The sequence below is a fragment of the Amblyraja radiata genome, chromosome 19 (assembly GCF_010909765.2).
Source record: "Amblyraja radiata isolate CabotCenter1 chromosome 19, sAmbRad1.1.pri, whole genome shotgun sequence".
Lineage (NCBI taxonomy): Eukaryota > Metazoa > Chordata > Chondrichthyes > Rajiformes > Rajidae > Amblyraja > Amblyraja radiata.
The window spans coordinates 30,240,437-30,260,757 of NC_045974.1; the positions used below are offsets into that span (position 1 = coordinate 30,240,437).

The window sequence follows — 20,321 nt, forward strand, 5'->3', positions numbered from 1 at the left end:
TACAGCTTCTCCTCTGAACAAGTGCAATATGTCGGGGTGCTGTTAAAAAAAAAACCCTATGAGGAGAGAAAGCGGCATTGAAATGAAGGTTTAAAATTAAAATGTCAAATTGTGAACTAATGAAGGTAGGGAGGTAGTAAGGCGGCCTGGGGAAGCTGAAAGAGATTTTTCTACCGTTGTTTCTTTCTCCTGGTGCTTGTTTTCAGAGGAGGGAGGCCAAAGGTCATAGGGTAAAGGGCAGCACCCAGCATCCCCGGTGCAATACACAGCCATCTTGGAGTTATTTTAGGAGATAATTCATGCGGTAAGTTTTAACGTTTTCTTTCTTCATTCCCTCGACCGGAGACCCCCCCGAGCCCCGTCCCTGACACGTCGGCGACAACTTCGCCGATGAAAACCTTGCCGAGCGCGGCGGAGGCAGCGGGCTGACGGTGTGGATGTTGGGCGGCTGCTGGGCTATTTTTTTTTGTCTGGGCTCTGACTGAGTCTCCCTCTCCCTCTCTTTCTGGTCTCATCGAGTAACGTTAAAAAAAAAACCCCAGCAGGCCCAGCCTCAACAGCAAGGAGCTAGGGAGCAGAGTAAGATCTCGACCCCCTGTGCATATTTACACTGCACCTCGCGTACTGGGCCTGCACCGACTTTCACCCTCCTCGCACTTTATCTCATCTTCAGGATGCATTTTACACCAGCACCGCCGTGTTATATGGCTGGCATTTCCGCAGCCCTAACTACAAATTCCAATTGGCTCCGTGCTGCAATCTCAGAAATCCTTCCATCCCTTGATTATGCCAATTTATGGTCCGATGTAAATTTATTTTTAAACCGTAAAATCATATTTATCATTTTTCAATGCAACGCGTAAGTTGCTGGTTGAAGTTGGATTCATAATTTTGATTCAAACATTGTTTGGTTTTACGTGCACTACGTTATAGAAAGTTCCATGGATCCATTCATGACCATCTTATCAAAATGATGTTCCATATCAAAGGGCAAATGATATATTCCAAAAAAAAGTAGCTGACGATTGGGGTTTTGTTTCAATGGCAACTTATATTTGCAATCGCACGTCACAAACTCTTGACTGCCAAACAGCTTATGACGGAAAGTGCTAAACATTTAGTACTTTATTAAAACTAGTTTTGTTATTCATAATAATATGATGCTTCCATTGGAATTTTACTATAATATCAGGGTATTTTTTAATAAAACCATTGATTAGCAGTAAAAGAACATTAAGTTCAGATTTTTGTTTGGTAGTCTTTCAGCATCATGCAAAAACTTTTATATTTTTAAAATTTTGTTAGACATTAATGCTTTGAGATTTAAGGATTCCCGTGTTTATGACAGTGTATGAATGGATTTTAATTTTACATTCGTACTTGGCATTCACCTGATGCAACTTAAATTCACATATGACAGAAATGTAGAATAATATGTGAAGAGATGCAGGTTCTATTTGAAATTTGATATTAATTTGTTCAGGAGAAGTTATGGAAAAATTGGTGTAAGGTTATTTTATTTATAAATAGGAGATTTAGATATCTACCACTTATGCTGCAAGATGTAGTTCTCAAATTGTATGAATCTGTCACTAACTACTAAAAACGTAGGGGTTTGATAAACGAACGGTTTTATACTTGCTAATTTTGGCATTGTAAGTAAATGCAATAAAGAAACTGTATATGTTATATGGAAACAACGTCAGTATGATAAGTGGCCATTTTTACACTTGAGATTTTGTCATTACCTCTGTTTAGAGGATGCTTTAACATTTTTTGTACATAATATTGCGAGTGTTTTTTCACTTGTGCGGGAATGCATATATGACTGCTATTTTTTTAAATTAGGGAAGCTATTATAATTAACTTTTCAAGGCCACTGGCTTCTAATGAAGTTTGAAATTAAAAATACTATAATATTGTGAGGTTGTTTCCTCCCTCCAGAAAATGAATGGTTGCTCAAAAGTAGTGCATTGTTACTAATGGCTAGTTGTATTGGCAGAAGAAGTGTAACATAATTCAGTTGTGGCTGTCAGGAGGACTTCAGTAAAGCAACATATTATTTGTGACTATTTTGGATTTTGTTCATGTAATTTGAAAGACACTCAATGTTAAACTTACAGGTTTTGACCTTTTTATGTTTCCATTGAACATGCAGAGAGCACTTTCAGATGGGTTACCTGGCATTTGGATCTGTTCCACTTTTAGAATATATTAGTTCATCATTGGCAGCAGTGATGATCAATTTGAAGACATATAATTAAGAATATAGCAACAAATTAAAACATTTTAACTTGTGCATATTTTTTAGTATATTCACAATGAGCTCAATAGTAACATCTCAGGAGTTTTGCAGTGATATCAGAGTAGAAAAATAATTTATTGAGTGACAAGACAGTGAAATTTCATTGAACCTTGAAGATTTCTAAGTTCTTTCTTGGAAAACCATTGAGGTAATGATTTTTAAGAATGGACTAGCCAAAATATATATATATTCCCTGGTTTCATTGTCTTTTCCTTTGTTGTATTTAATGCACAAGTTTGTTTCTGATTTCATGTGTAAATTTAAAAAAAACTAGTTTTGATTGACTTCATAGCAATAATTTGTGAAGATAATAACTGGTAAATAACTATGTTGTCCTTTTCACTGTGACACTTTCTTCTTTTTTTAAAGTGAAGAATGGCATCTTCATCCTTATTCTTGCTCAAATATTGTAGACCAACCCACAGGCGTACGAGTCTTTCATGACTTCTTAAGACGTACTTTCATGGCAAGTGGTTGACTTGGAGTAACTAGAATCTGAATTAACCAGCTTCACCTCTCCTTGGAAAGGTTTGAATCAGAATTCATATGATGTTGCAGATGTAGTGACATATGGTATACGCATTGTTATACATTAAATTATCGGAAATGTATTTCTGCACTACAATTGGCGCTAAGTGTTATAAAACTGCTGGTGCACTTGTCCAAAATGTTGATTTGGAATTACACATGGTGCCTTCATATTTATTTCTTTATGCTGATTTCTATGGTGCTGCACTGAAACCACCTAAACAACACTAGAGTGGTAAAGTTAACATGGCAATAAAGTTTCTCTGCACACATATAAAGAAAGGTTTTCAATAATAGTGTATTTAGCATTAGAAAAAATATTGGGATTGTGTTTGTGCTGCCAAGTGTGCTTGTACTATTGCGAGCCTCTGAGGAAGTGTGGCCAACAGTATTTCTTTGCCATCCCACAATCTGTTCTGCTGTTTCATACATCATATTTTTCTCTCAAATTTGATTACTTGGATTGTGGTTGCAAGCTGTAAAAAAAATTCTAGCAAAATATTAGGGAAATTGTATGTGTGCAGAGAAACTTTATTGCCATGTTAACTTTACCACTCTAGTGTTGTTTAGGTGATTTCAGTGCAGCAACCAAATAAAATATGAAGGAAAGGTATGGTAGTAGCATATTCTGTTTACTGAAAGCAGGGTTTTGGAATCGCAATTAATGTAGTGATTAACACTGAATTAATTTAGCCAATTTAAATAAGGGCCAATTCAGATTCTTAGTGGTGTTTGCAAATCTAGACAAATTTAAGCAGTTTAGTATTGGACATGGTTGACAAATTTGACTATATCTTCATAGGAAAAATTACATATTAAGGATCACAAACAAGGATATCATATTTAATTTTGAAGATAGACACAAAATGCTAGAGTAACTCAGCGAGTCCAGGCAGCATTTCTGGAGAAAAGGAATAGGTAACGTTTCAGGTCGAGACCCTCATTCAGACAATTTTAATTTTATTGTCTTAGCTTTACACGAATAATTGTAAATGCAAAATTTTCATGCATTTGTTTTTGTAAATTTGCACGAGCCAGTGACTGCTTGTTCCAACTTCTTACACCTTTGTCCAAAGCTACAGGAACAGTCTCGAGCACCATTGAGGAATCATAGAAAAATAGGTGCAGGTGTAGCCATTTGGCCCATCGAGCCAGCACCACCATTCAAAATGATCATGGCTGATCATCTAAAATCAGTTCCTGCTTTTTCCCTCAGATTCCTTGGTTCCTTTAGCCCTAAGAACTAAATCTAACTCTCTTTCTATGGCCAATCAATAATCATTCTCACCACAGGGAATGTAACAGTTCAAGGAAAAAAACAAATTATGAACTCCTGGATATCCATGGATGGCCACGGCGTGCAACCTTGACAGCTTTGATCTCATCAAAGGAACGTTTAAAACAAGATATGCACTATGTACTACTCTTTACCAGAATGCTGCCTGGATTAGAGGGTTTCAGTTACAGGCAGAGTTTGAATATATTTGGATTTGGAGAGATTGTATTCTCTGGAACATCAGAGGTTGAGGGGAGACATGATAGAAGTGTATAAAATGATGAGAGGCATAGACAGTCCTTCCACCCTTTTTCCCAGGGTGGAAATGTCCAACACTTGGTTTGAGGGAGAAAATGTAGTGGAGATGTGCAGGGAAAGCTTTTTACACAGAAGGTGTAAAATGCAGTGGGATTTAAGAGGCTCTTGGATGGGCACATGGACGTGCATGGAATAGAGGGATAGGGATCATGTACAGCAGATGAGATCAGTTTAACATGGCAGCATGTTCGGCACAAACATTGTGGGCTAAAGTACATATGAAGTACATAGTTCCTATGTTCTATGTGATAGGCTTTTCAGTGCAACTTTGGGTTAAATGTCTAATTTTTTTAAAAGCTCTAAATGCTTGTCTATTCAGTGAAATAGCAGCCTACTACGTAGTAAATTATGGAGTATACCATTATTTCAATGGCCAATCCATAAGAATCCAGGAAAGTGAACATTTTTGCAATAGATCAGATAACGACCACAATTTTATTGCCATGCTTAAACATTTTGAAGAAAGTTTGGGGTCTTTGTTGAATCTATATCTCTTGCATGTTGAGAGTGACACCAATGTTCTATCTGATGTTAATGATCTGAAACATTTTTAAATGGCAAAAATGTTTTTAAACTTGCATCACACTTCTGAAAGCACACCATGTACAATAAACTAATTGAAGTGCATTATTATCAGGTAAATACATGCTTTTGCATCTATTGAGATTCCACAAATAGCAACAGAGATGGATGTTGAGGTAGATGTTAGGCCAGAACAGCATGTTTACTCTTTGTTTTAAATCAAATCTTATTAACCTGCATCTGAGAGAAATTGTCAATGTTTTTTCCAGCCATCAGAAGAATATTGTAGTAATTGAGACTGGATTTTATTTGCACAATGCACATGACATAGTCACAAAGCGCAAACTAAAAGCTCCTATTTACCTGTAAGGAGGTTTAGAAGTTAAAACTTTTTTGTAGTTTCAACATGTTGCTCCCTATGTAATAGTACAGTGGTATTTGCTCTTAGTAAAATTGCAATTGGTAACAATCTGATTACTACAAACTTTAAGTATAAATTCAGAAATTAGTGTCATCGTGTAATCGGATTACAACCCATGATCTTATTACCCATTAAGTCATTGATCTACTTCAGATGAAGAACAGCTAGATTTTGGATCTGTTCTTTGCACAGTGCATGTATAGACTGTTTCACGTTGATGACCATCAATATTCTAAGAGGAAATGCTGAAAGTTTCTTCCCGGCTTTCAAAAGTAAATGTAATTTTGTTTTTGTCTTCATCCTGGAAGATATGTCTTTGGTTGGTTTTCTTAAAGGGATACCAAGGCTGTTATGTGCTGCACTTTCTTGCCTGCACAGTCTAAACAGTTGGTTCATTCAGCTGTTTAATAAAGTCTGGTTGAGATCCATACTGCTGATCTAGCAATTTATTGCATACATATCTGCTGACTTCTAGAGGAAGAATGTTCACAATCTGAAGCATTGCTTGCGATGTGAATTTTATGATGCATCCTTGAATTACAGTTTCAGTTCAATATGTGCCAGTATACACATTTTGTTTAAAGAACATTTCTGTTCTCCCAAAACTTCCTCCTTTTTAAAATTGGTCTTTAAATTATGCTTTTGCTTCACTCTGTAATTTTCAATTAAAATGGAGAAAAAATTAGGTTTTATGTTGAATTCAAACTAGCTCACCAGCTTTGCTAAATAAAGAAAATCAATGCATGTAAATTTGACGGCCCTTGATGGTTTTGCTTGTTACTTTGTACCATCCCTGAGAACTAAATTAAATCAATACTTATTTCCTTGGAATTTGTTACGATGTTCCATATTTCCTTCAAGTAAAGGAACAACTTGATTTCTCGACTATTTGGATTTTATCCTCTTTAGGTAGACTGGTATCTTTACAGTATAATTTGAGACTTAAGTTTGAGAGCTAACCTCTGGCAAATGCTGAGCAATTAGTCTAATTTGCCAACAATAATAAAGTTTGATGCCGGGGCTTGCTAGTTAGAGGACCAGCAACACAAATAGGTCAATTTTAAGTTCTCTTTACAAAGATCTAGTACATTAATATTCAAAAACATTTAGCCGAGATAAAATTGTTCTTTACTGTTCATTGTTTTGAAACTACTTTTAAATGGATGGAACTTTTCTATCAGTTTGGTTCACATTATACTGATTTCAGTTAGTTGTTGAATAGCTAAGAGAAGTCGGTAGTTATGCACATCATGTACAATGGAAAGGTGTAAATTGGTAGATTGTGTTCAGAGTTTATAATTTAAAATTTATAAAAGTATATCCTCTAGCATGGGATTGAAAGTATAGTTGTTGTATTTTTACATTTTTCCAACCTTTTCCAGGTCTCTTCTAACTTTGTTTCAGTTTATGTTGTTTGAACAATCAAATTTACCGTTTTAATTGTGCAGTGGTACTGTGGCAGGATGACATGACGTGTGTTTCGGCATGAAATTAAGCCACTTTCTCTGCTTTGCTAACATTGGATGTGTTGGTACAGCCTGATTCATTTCATGCACTTGACCATATAAAGTTACTTGATTTGTATAATAGTTACTGTATGAATGGCTAGAATAGTAAAGTTCTGAGGAGTAAATTGTACTCTCTCGGTTTTCCCATGGAATTTTGCACTGATGCTTAATATAAATAGAAAGTAATTTTTGTGCAGCACTCCCTACAAGGGATTTACAATTTGTGTTTACAATACAAGCAGCTGTATATTCTATAATGAACTTGCTTAAAAATCATTAATGAGCTTGCAGAATCTGAATCAGGAAGTGTTGGTTAATTTGTTTCATGCCATGTAAAAAATAAATGAGAGAGAGAAAGCAATATAGGATTAAGATAGCGATGTGAGAGATAAAAAGTGTGTGAAGTAAACATTCTGATTTGTTTTCTTAAACAATCAACTGGAGAAGGGTCTCAAACCGAAACATCACCTATTCCTTTTCTCCAGGGAAGCTGCCTGACCCGCTGAGTTACTCCAGCTTTTTGTGTCTATTGTAGGAAAGAGATTTAAGAGACGTTTTATATATATTTTTTAATATATATATATATTTATAAATATATCCATCTATCTATATCTATATATATCTCTTAAATCTTAACACACACACACACACACACACACACACACACACACACACACACACACACACACACACACACACACACACACACACACACACACACACACACACACACACACACACAAAAGATATGCTTCCTGTACTTAAAAGGTGTGCATATTTTTACTCAACACTTTCCATCACTTTAAGATCTTAAATGATGGAATGTGTTGAGTAAAAATATGCACACCTTTTAAGCACAGAAATACTGCTGACAGGAACTGAAGTTGCCCAGATTGTTTCAATCATCTGTGCCTACTAGTCAGAGTCAATTGTACCAACGTTTGCTTTGCTACCCAATAGTGAATGTTCTTATGACTATAGTACTGTAAATACATTTAATTTGATTAATTGCACAATTACATTGTGATCCAGATTGGTCTATTGAAGATAATAATAGGACATTCAGTTTTATTCCTGATAAAAATGAGCTTAAATTGTTTAAATATTTTGATTGCTTTGGATCCAAACATTTCCTCATATCACAACAGCATAAAAGTTATTATTTCATACAAGTAATACAATTCATCACATATGGCCATTTCAATTTTAAAAGGTGTTGCAAGAAATGCTCAACAGCATTATAACTATGTATTAAGTAAGCATTACCAAATACACAGTAATCCGTGCTTTTTAACTTCATTAATTACTGGCAACAGACATGACCTTAAAGACCTTAATTGATGGAATGTGTTGAGTAAAAATATGCACAGAAAGTACAGAAAGCAATTTTAGTGATAAGAGCTGTCCAAAGCATAGAGTGACAAATTGAAGTCCAAGAGTATCTCGGGGGTTATCAGATTTCTGGTCATCAGACATATTCATTTATTTTTCAGTATTTGCAAACAACAGTTTATTTCTGTACTATTCGATATGTTTTACTACTGCCTGCTTTTTCCTATAGATAAACAGAACATTTATGATCTCCAAGTGGATGTCAGTTATTGCAACAGATACTCCAGACAGAGATGTTAGGGGTGGTGGGAGTAGGTGGCAGTGGCAGTGGCAGTGAAGAAATGCTGCAAAGTAAATAATTCTTGATGATGCCACGCTACCAGTACACTTATATTTTCCAACTGACAAAATAATTTTGGATTATTGATTTGAATATTTTCCAACTGACAAAATAGTATTTGATTTCCATGATAGTTAATACAATTGCAGTTAACATCCCTTTTACAGTTTCTGCTGTATGACAATTTTCACCTTGCCATCTCTCCTTTTTATTGCTCATGATGTAACAATATCCAGTGTGGTTTATTTAGTTTTCCTTGCCTCTTATTTTGAGCTAAATAAGAGACGCTGAGAAAATCAACTGAAAGTTTAATGTCTTTTTCAGAATGTGTGCGTGTATTTTATTTTGCAGTAGGTACAATTGCATTTACATTTTCAGCATTTTTTGTTTCATCTCGATGAAAGTATTTCAAATCCAGAGTCCAGAATAATTTAAACTTTAGATTTGCATCCCAATTATAGTATTTGTGCAGAGGTTATTTATTTCATATCAGGTGTATAGTTTCTGCAGGCTAGTTATCCGAGATTCAACTTCTAGGATTTTTTTTGACTAAACTAGCAGCACTACACATAATCTGGTGCAGATAGTTTTTGGGCAAATTAATTTTGTAAATTAGGTGATTTAAAAAAAATTAACATTTAATTTTAGCAACTTGAATTTTTTTTTAAAGTAACGTGAATGTTAAAATAAAATTGTAGGTTATCACCGCGAACTACTCTGCATTTGAGTTGTGATTTAAATGTAGAAAGATAACCAAAACTGATTCTTCCGTGACATTAAAGGAAAAATTTGCGTAAAAAGTTGATAACAAGAGTGGTGCAATAGGTCAGATTTAAATCTAGAAAGAGATATCGAGAAGCAGAGAGCTTTATGATGATTGTTTCAGGAATTATGCATCAGATTTGCAAAGAAGGTCTTAATTTGGGATTAAGAACAGAGAATCCACCAGAGTTCGGAGTAAGGAAATGAAAATTTTAAGGACCAAAGATTGATAAGGATTAAAACAAAAGATAGGACCATATGGTAATTTAAATGTCAGGATGAAAATGTACTCTTCAGACCTGGAAGCTCCCAAAGCCAGTGGTAAATGGAAAGGAAATAGACAATAGAGTTTGGGATGAGTTGTATTTATGGAGGGAAGTAAAATAATGATTGGTCACAGGAGCTTTGGATTAGCGTGGTGGGACCAGGGCTAAATCATGTCACAGAAGTAGTGTCATATTTTTGTGCTGGTAAGGGTTAGTGAGCGGGAAGTTCAGTATGTGGCCAAATAGGATTCTGTTTTGGCGAACAGTCGGGATGAGTGGCTGGAAGTAGATAGGAAAAGGGTTTAGCTTTTGACAAAGCACCAGGAAAGAACATTGTTAATAACTGCAACAATTTATTTGGAGAAACTGGGTGGGTTCACACGTTAAATTATTTATGACTTTTCAAGGGGCCAGATCTTGCAGGCACATGGTTGCTGTCCATTTTCACTGCCTGCGATTACCTTACATCTGTGTTGATTTGCCCTGAAAATAGAGATCCTACTCTACTGGTCCAAAAAGCCATAATTTGGTGGTGCCACTTGGGCTTTCAATGAGGCAGAAATAAATCCTTGCTTACAGAACTCAAAGGCAAGCTATGATAGTGGTACATTTTTGCCCACAACTCTGAATGCGAAAGCTGTAATGGAAAACTATAAAACATAAAGTGAATAAAAACTGTTTTCATGAAATCAAAATTTAGCAAAAAACTTGAAAAGAGTTAAAAATAATTAAATTAAGTAAAGGTTTAAAAAACCCAGAATATATTTGTAATGAAAACAGAAAGTATTGCAAGTATTTAGGTGAGGCAGCACCTGTGGAGAGGGAATTACATTTTGAGTCGCAGCAAAGTGGGGGAGATGTTGAGAACAAAGGGGACATTTGTGATAAGATGGTGAAGAACAGAAATTGAATGACGAATGGCATTGGTGATGGCTTGAGAGGGTGGTGGCTGCAGATATTTAGATAGGAAATAAAATAGATCAGAGAGCCGAGGGAAAAATAAAATATTGGAATTATCAGAGCTTGACTTAGAGCCAGAGACGTTTGTTAACTCTGTTTCTTTTTCCAACCTCAAGTATTATCTGTATGGAATTTGCAATCCTCCTTATGACCATGTAGGTTTCCATCAGGTGCTTCTAAATATGTGAGGTTTGATAGATTAATTAACTACTTTAAATTGCCCCTTTTGTGTGATGGATTAGTATAAATAGGTGGTTGATGGTTGGTGCAACTCGGTGGGCTGAAGGGCCCGTTTCTGTACTATTTGTCTTTATGATTTAACTCTTTCAAATACCTCAAGAAAATAAAAGACATTAATGCATTATTGCATTTGAAAACCAAGGATGTGCTTTCACCTTTCACTTTAGGTTTGGGTGGCACTTCAAAATGGTACTGAACACATACAACAATGTTGGAAAAGGCATGAAAGCGAGGGAAGTGTCCTGTGTTTGTGCAGCTGGGCATTGAAAGTTTTGTTATTTTGAAGAGGAGTAGATTAAAGTGTCCTCCGTAATGTTTGGGACAAAGACCCATCATTTGTTTATTTGACCCTGTACTCCACAATTTGAGATTTGTAATAGAAAAATCACATGTGGTTAATGTGCACATTATCAGGTTTTAATAAATGCCATTTTTATACATTTTGGTTTCACCATGTGGAAATTACAGCAGTGTTTATACATGGTCCCCCCATTTCAGGGTACCATAATGTTTGGGACACAGCAATGTCGTGTAAATGAAAGCAGTCCTGTTTAGTATATTGTTGCATATCCTTTGCATGCAATGACTGCTTGATGTCTGCGATTCATGGACATCACCAGTTGCTGGTGATGCTCTGCCTGTATTGCAGCCATCTTTAGCTTATGCTTGTTTTGGGGGCTAGTCCCCTTCAGTTTTCTCTTCAGCATATAAAAGGCATGCTCAATTGGGTTCAGATCGGGTGATTGACTTGGCCACTCAAGAATCGACCATTTTTTAGCTTTGAAAAACTCCTTTGTTGCTTTAGCAGTATGTTTGGGAACATTGTCTTATTGTAGAATGAACCATCGGCGAATGAGTTTTGAGGCATTTGTTTGAACTTGAGCAGATAGGATGTGTCTATACACTTCAGAATTCATTATGCTACTACCATCAGTTCTATCATCAATGAAGATAAGTGAGCCAGTACCTTCAGCAACCATACATGCCCAGGCCATAACACCTCTACCACCATGTTTCACAGATGAGGTGGTATGCTTTGGATCTTGGGCAGTTCCTTCTTTCCTCCATACTTTGCTCTTGCCATCACTCTAATATAAGTTAGTCTTTGTCTCATCTGTCCACAAGACCGTTTTCCAGAACTGTGGTTGCTCTTTTAGGTACTTCGTGGTAAACTGTAACCCGGCCATCCTATTTCTGCAGCTAACCAGTGGTTTGCATCTTGCAGTATAGCCTCTGTATTTCTGTTCATGAAGTCTTCAGCGGACAGTGACCATTGACAAATCCACACCTGACTCCTGAAGAGTGTTTCTGAACTGTCAGACAAGTGTTTGGGGATTTTTCTTTAGTATAGAGAGAATTCTTCTGTCATCATCTGTGGAGGTCTTCCTTGACCTGCCAGTCCCTTTGCAATTAGTACGTTTAGCAACGTCACAAAATTTTGAGATTTAAAAAATCAAGTCTGCAATTTATCCCATCAAATAAAGCATAAAAATAAGTTTAATTTGACACCTAATTCACTTTCATATCTTCAGTATTAAAAAAAGTTATGGCCATTTTCATACTCTGAAATTAGCATCTTGTTCCCTATTGCTTTTCCATTGACTTAACTCAAAAGCTGTGATCAAGGAAAGCCAAAAACCCATAACTTTCTTAAAAATTAAGAGAACTGAATGAAATTTTCAGCTATTTTAGATTGAAGCATTCTGAAACAAATATGAAACAATCTTACTTGGATGACCTGAAATTAAAGCATATAATTAGTTAGTTACCCAATTGTAGCTAATTACAAAATTCAATTACTAGATCAAAACATCTATCCATTTCTTAAGAAAAAGTTAACATTTTAAAATAGCTTAAGTGTTCAAATAACATTCACACAATAATTCACAATATAACATGATTTTAAAATCTCATTGTCATGAATTTATAGGCCAAATAGAAGGAATTTAGTGTTTAATTCCTGTAAATTAATGGCCATTTTAATCATGCGAGTGGGTTTTTGTGGAACGCGCTGGTTTGGAACGTTGCATTTGCGGTGAATTTAAACCTCATATTGGCAGGAAAAATACTGCCGGTTCGTATATTTACATAATGACATTTTCGCAATGTGAAATTTTGATTAAAGGCATCCTTAGAAGCAAGTTTTTATATAAAATAAACGGCTTTCCTTTACCTGTCCCGTACATGAAATCCGTCCCCGTTGTCGGCCGTGACGGCTTTGGAAGATTATTTTTAATTTACTCCTGTTCGTAAAATATTCAGTGCAGTTTAAAAGAAACTTAATAAAACGGCAGTCGAAGCGATTATTCTTTAGCAGCTAAGCCTGACAGTAATCGATTTGAATAGGCTGGAGAAACAAGGCATTTTAAACCCGCCCCCCTCTCAAAGGCGCCAAAGTCGCGCACACGGGCAGCGACAGATCTGCAGCGCCGCTGAAGGTAAGTTTTGTAACATACCTAGTAAGTTCACCAGTGCTCTCTTTCTTCTTAATGATGTTCCAAACAGTTGATTTTGGTAAGCCTAAGGTTTGGCTGATGTCTCTAACAGTTTTATTCTTGTTTCTCCATCTCACAATGGCTTCTTTGACTTTCATTGGCACAACTCTGGTCCTCATGTTGATAAACAGCAATAAAAGTTTCCAAAGGTGATGGAAAGACTGGAGGAAAGACTAGGTGCTGAGAGCTCTCTTATACCAGCATTAAGGAGGCAATTAAACACACCTGAGCAAATACAAATCTCAAATTGTGGAGCACAGAGGCAAATAAATAAATGACGGGTCTTTGTCCCAAACATTATGGAGGGCACTGTATTCTCAGTTGTTTCTTTAACCAACTATCAAAACCACAGCCAGAGGCTGTCTGGCAATGGTCTGAAATTAAATTCAGACTAGTTGCAATGTTGGTGTCATTCTTGGCACCAAGATGAGCGTCAAACCACATAATCCACGATATTGGTAATATTTCCCACTCCGTTAATTTAAAACATTGTTTTATTGCATGTATCTCAATTTATCTTGGGACTTGACCATCCTAGTGCTTGCTGTTCATAGACTTGAGGGCATGCTGGCATGACCGAACTTGTGTCAAATCACATTTTCCCATCATTAAATATCAGAATTCTCATTTCCTTTTTTCAGATTCATCCACTGAATTATTGCCTCCATTACATCTTTTAACCCCATAACTCTTGAGATATCTGCACTTCTGTGATCCTGGTCTTTTGATCATTGCTGAATTAACCCCTTCTCTATTAATTACCATGCCTCAAACTGCCAAGACTCTAATTCCTGAATTATTTCAATACATTTCTCTGCCCTCCATTTTTATTTTCACCTGGACGATGCTCTTAAACTTGCCTCTCTTGACAATCTGCTCTACAGCAGGGGCAACTTGGCAATGCTTCTATTGCACCTCTGTAACCTGCGACCTTTGTCAAAGGTCCAAGGGAATAGGCACGTGGCAATATCATGGCTTATATATTACCTTCCATATTATTCACTATTTAAGTTTTAGAGTTTCATAATTAACAGAACTGTGAGAGTGCCATCATCAGATGGACTGCAGTAATTAAAGGTGTTATAAAAATGGAAGTTGAAACAACAAACAGATACTTGTACGTTACTGATTGTTGCTGCCTTTTGTTTTCTTCGATTGACTAATATTGAAGATCAGTCTAAAGGTATATTTAGAAATAGCTTGTTGCTCTTTCATCATTCAAAAAGTCTTCAAGAAATGAGCACCAATCTATTCAAAGAATAATAGCTTCTACAGTTCACTGCGTGTACTGTGTGTTTGAGTTAATACACTTGTGTAAAATGAAGATTTTAATTTTAATCTGTCATGTCTGTTGCCAGTAATTAATGGTTAAAAAGTACGGATTACTGCGTATTTGGTAATGCTTAATACATAGTTATAATGCTGTTGAGCATTTCTTGCAACACTATTTAAAATTGAAATGGCTATATGTGATGAATTGTATTACTTGTATGAAATAATAACTTTTTTGCTGTTGTGATATGAGGAAATGTTTGGATTCAAAGCAATCAAAATATTTAACCAATTTAAACTCATTTTTATCGGGTAGAAAACTGAATGTTCTATTATTATTTTTGATCGACCAATCTGGGTCAGTGTAATTGTGCAATTAATCAAATTAAATGTATTTACAGTACTACAGTCATAAGAACATTCACTATTGGGTAGCAAAGCAAACATTGGTACAATTGACTACATTTCTGACTAGTAGGCACAGATGATTGAAACAATCTGGGCAACTTCAGTTCCTGTCAGTAGTATTTCAAGAAACATTTATGGGATTGCGAAGTTAGCTGTTAGTCATTGCATATGAAATTAAAATATATTCATTAGATGCTTTCAAATATAGTATATTAGATTGGTGGAAATAGCATTGTTTGAGTGCACACATGAAATGATTTTAAATGGATATTGACAACAATATGGGAGGATGCAGATCACAATGTGGTTGGCAATGCATGGAGCAATGGGAAATTTGCTTGGAATGGAGTTTGGGGAACCAACAATAAGTGGGTTGTTCTGCTGCAATGTAGATTACAATGTAATATGAGATGGAGATTGCAGTGTCATTGCTGCAAATAAGCAGTTTTAATGTAAATAAGCTGTTTTAGTGATGCATAGTATATGGGGCTGAACAGTTCAGTGTGTGGTCTAGGGGGAGGACATGGGGTGGTATTTTGTGTAAGAAAGTGATGGGAGCATAAAAGATCAGCCTGGATCTATGGCAGAGGGCACGAAGGGCTAAATGGCCTACTTCTTTAATGGGGTTGAAAAGCTGCTGTTGTAATAAGATATGACCACTTTCTGTTGTTATATTTGAACAGGTTTTGTTGAATGCAGTGGTGTGATCGATCAAAAAGTTTTGACTTGCTCAATATTCAGTTGGAGGTAGTTCGAACTTATCAGTTTCATGCTGGATGAATAATCTGAATGAATATTAACTAGTTATACACAGTCACATAGGGAAAAAAATAGTCACCTATAATAGCAGAACTCTCATTTGCTAGGGATAAATTCCCCAATATTCTAATCTACCTTTTTGCATCATTTGCACTTTTTTAGTTGAAAAAGCTGTACACTATTCATTTTTTTCTTTTGCACCACCTAATGTACTTCTGTAGGTTTTGATTTGGTTGGGTAGCGCACAAAAGGTTTTTCATTGAATCTCAGTACACATGACAACAAAAACCAATACCAATAATTAAGTCAAGTAGGTAACACGAGTGGCGGACTGGGTCTAAAAATATTGGTTGCCAGGAGACAAAGGGGTCCCACCCACAACGACAATGCTATCATTTAACAGGGGCCCGCTTGCCATCACTTGCTATCACTTATCCCTATCCTTATCCAACCGGATCAGGGGCCCACTTGCCATCGGGCAAGCTGACACCCTGGCCAGTCCGCAACCATTTTCTGAGATCAAAACTTTCAAACAAAGTTATACTTTTGAATATTTCATTTTCTATTTTGATCATGAAAGTTATTCTTAATTTTAAATACTTATGGCACCATGACTTGCTGTTGAGTGCAAGGAAACAGCAACAACCTGTTTACAGTTGTATGTTATTTTGGAGAGTATCTTATAAATTATAAAAGGGAAAATTATTTCTTCTCTTTATTAACCGGATGTGATTAATTAATATTAATTGAGAAATTAGAAACTGTTATTGGATTTGTTACAATTTTTCATTTTTGGAATTGAAATGAAATGTTACTATCAGCACAATAATAATTTAAACAATATTGCTTTTTATTATTTAATCAAATGATGGTATATCAAAGCTTATGGAAAATTTAGAATTCTCAAAATGAATGCATTCACAGTTAGATATCTGTTTTACTTAAATCATGTATTCATTAATCCATATTTTTCAAAAATGCCATTTTATTTTGAAACTATAAATTATGTTCCCAGGGGCCGTGCCTTTTTTTGATTCTTTACCTGAAAAACTGGAATTGTTAAAGAAATTCACATTTTAAACAGCTTAACCACTTCTAAATTTACCAAATATTGCCAATGTTTTGTATTTCTATCAATGCCATGGAGTGTTATGAAGAAATAATTCAGCCCGTTGAGTTTTTGCTGCCTCATTCATGGAGCAATCCAAAAACAATCTTGCATTCTCAGTAATCCTATGTTCTTTTTCTGCATCATATACTATTTTTTTCATTTTTGAAGTCTGTGGACATGCTTTTCACCCCTCCATGCGTGTGCTTGGGATAAATCAGAAGGTATACTAGCATTCTGAAGAAGGGTCTCGACCCGAAACGTCACCCATTCATTCTCTCCAGAGATGCTGACTGTCCCGCTGAGTTACTCCAGCATTTTGTGTCTACCTTCGATTTAAACCAGCATCTGCAGTTCTTGCCACAACTTGTAAATGGAGTTAGAGCAGATTTTGGCTACAGTTGTGCATGTAGTAAGGGCTGAGGATGTATTCTTGCAGAGCCCCCATGTTGAGAATTATCGTGGAGGTTGTTTTGTCACCTATGCTCACAGATGGTAGTGTATGGAACAGAAAGTCAAGGATCCAATGGCAGAGATGTTGAGTCCTGGGTCCAGGAGTTTGCAGGCGAGTTTAGTTGATGTTGAAGGCAGATCTGTAGTCAATACATAGGAGTCTGTCATAAGTGCCTTTGATATCTAGATGTTCCACTGGTGAGTACTGGACCTGGGAGAATGGGCCTATTGTGACTGTAGCCAAACTGTAGTGGATCAAGACAGTTTGGGAAGCTTGGGTTAATGTGACCAGTCTATCGAAGCACTTCATGAGGGTGGACGTCAGAGCCATTGGTCGTCATTAAGACGTGCCACTTTGCTTTTCTTTTGTTTTGGCTTTCTTAAAGCAGGTAGGTACATCAGAATGGAATAGGGAGAGGTTAATAATGTCTGTGAATACTGCTACCAGCTGGTCCACACAAGTACTGAGGATTCGGCTGGGGACTCCACCTGCAGCCAACATGATTTTATAAAGGAGCAATTGAATACAACAAATAATTCAAATCTCTTTGAGGATGTCACAGGCAGAGGATATGTAGTTTATTTGGTTTTCCAGAGGAATTTAATAAAATGATTCCTGTTGTTAAAGGTAAAATAATTTGCATAGAGGATTGGTTAACAATAGAGAATATTTGTCTTGTGATGAAAGGTTGAGGGAGTTAGGCTTGTGCTCATTTTTGAAACATATTCAGTCCTTTAGAACTCTTAGAAGATAAATGCTGACATATAGACGCAAAATACTGGAGTAACTCAGCGGGTCTCTGTTGAAAATGGATAGGTGATATTTTGGATTGGAACCCTTTTCAGACTGATCCCAAAGATTCAGAAGGGTCCCAACCCAAAACATTACCTATCCATTTTCTCCAGAGATGCTGCCTGACCCGCTTAGGTATTCCAGCATTTTGTGTCTATATTTGGTATAAACCAGCATCTGCAATTCTTTTTTATTACATAAATGCTACATGGATGTTTCCTCGCGTGGAGCTTGGGATTAATAAGGATTTGTCCATTTAAATTGCATTTGGGGAGGAATTTTGTCATTCGGAGAGTTATAAATACTGTGAATTCTCTACACCAGACAAGCTTGGACATCTAAATGTATGATTCCATTCAAAGGTGAACTGAATAGACCTTTGAACATTAGGCAGTTTGTGGGTTACAGAGATTAGGTCAAAGTATTGGGGCCAAGGTCAAAATCCATGATCCTATTGAATGGTGGAGCAGGCTCTCAGGGGCTTAATCCTGCTCCTATTTCTTAGAATTTTGTACTTGCTGAGATTAATAAAACCTTTTGGAGAGGGGTTTTATCATTAATGCAGATTAATAGGAATGCAATGGTGATGTAACCTTCATAAACTTCTCAAAGGTATAGGATCCTGAACACCATTTTCAAAGAAGTCATGCTGGCCAGGTACAGTATCTATGCCCCATCTTGACCTCCAATTCTTCCACTTCCCTTCATACTTTGTTTGATGTTTTATCTAAAGATCTAAAAATGCCTGGTTATATATTTTATTTTATTTTTAATTGTATTGATTTCTCCTTTTTGAAATGTACTATATTTCTCATTGCAAAGCTTAAATTATGTTGAGCTGTTTTAGTAGAACCATAGGTTTCAGTTCAATGGTAGTGTAAAAGAATTGCATGACAACTGTAAAGTCAAGCTTGCATTCAGCTGAGTGACTTGATGTAGCACCACTGCACGATGACATGCAGAATTGCATGAGTCCTGCTTCACTACCTCAATATTGTGTTTTAAATATTTGTGTTCTGTTGACTACCTCTCTCTGAGGGGGGAAAAGAACGTGTCTACCTACCCTGTCTATGCCTCTCATAATGTTATGTTTTATAAGGTCACCCTTCAGCCGTCGCTCCAGGGCCAACTGCCCCAGCCTAGCATAATCACAACCTTCCTGCAGCGTGCGACCTAACCAATGATTTATAAACTGAAACATGAAGTCCTAATTCCCATATTCAGCGCCTTGGCTGATGTAAACAATCATACCAGTTGCTTCTTCACCACTCTGTCTAGCACAAAAACCCAAACTGCTAGAGGAACGCAATAGTCAGACTGATCAGTCTGAAGATGGGTCCCGACCCAAAACATTGTATGTCTACTTTCCTCCACGGATGCCACCTGACCCACTGAGATCCTTCAATTTTTATTCTACTCATGATTCCAGCATCTCAATAACAATCAGCACGGGAGCACCTCAAGGCTGCGTGCTTAGCCCCCTGCTGTACTCACTCTATACTCATGACTGCGTAGTCGGTCATAGTGCGAACTCCATCATCAAGTTCGCTGACGATACCACTGTTGTGGAACGTATCACTGATGAGGACGGGTCAGAGTACAGAAGTGAGATCGACCGACTGACCAAATGGTGCCAGCACAATAACCTGGCCCTCAACACCAGCAAAACCAAAGAACTGATTGTGGACTTTGGAAGGGGGAGGATGAGGACCCACAGTCCCGTTTATATCAACGGGTCGATAATGGAAAGGGTCAAGAGCTTCAAATTGCTGGGCGTGCATATCTCTGAAGATCTTCCCTGTCCGAGAACACTGATGCAATTATAAAGAAAGTTCATCAGCGCCTCTACTTCCGGAGAAGATTACGGAGAGTCGGTATGTCAAGGAGGACTCTCTCTAACTTCTGCAGGTGCACAGTGGTGCAGGTGCATGCTGTCTGGTTGCATGTGCATGCTGTCTGGTTGCATCGTGGCTTGGTTTGGAAACTTGAGCACCCTGGAGTGGAAAAGACTTCAAAAACTGCCCAGTTCATCATCGGCTCTGACCTCCCTTCCATCGAGGAGATCTATCGCAATCGCTGCCTCAAAAAGGCTGGCAGCATCATCAAGGACCCACACCATCCTGGCCACACACTCATCTCCCCATTACCTTCAGGTAGAAGGTACAGGAGCCTGAAGACTGCAACAACCAGGTTCAGGAACAGCTACTTCCCCACAGCCATCAGGCTATTAAACTCGGCTTGGACAAAACTCTGAA

At 36.9% G+C, this 20,321-nt stretch overlaps 1 protein-coding gene across 3 annotated transcripts in view; it reads left to right on the plus strand.

The window, feature by feature from the left end:
- Positions 1–222: 222 nt before the first annotated feature.
- Positions 223–20,321, plus strand: part of cnot2 (CCR4-NOT transcription complex subunit 2) — a 132,485-nt gene continuing 112,386 nt past the window's right edge. For 2 of the 3 annotated variants that reach the window (XM_033038164.1, XM_033038166.1), the window contains exon 1: positions 223–304. The gene's annotated coding sequence lies outside the window, so the exon portion shown is untranslated. Of the gene's footprint in view, positions 305–2,674; positions 2,834–20,321 lie in introns of all 3 variants that reach the window. The other variant, XM_033038165.1, reaches the window with a different exon arrangement.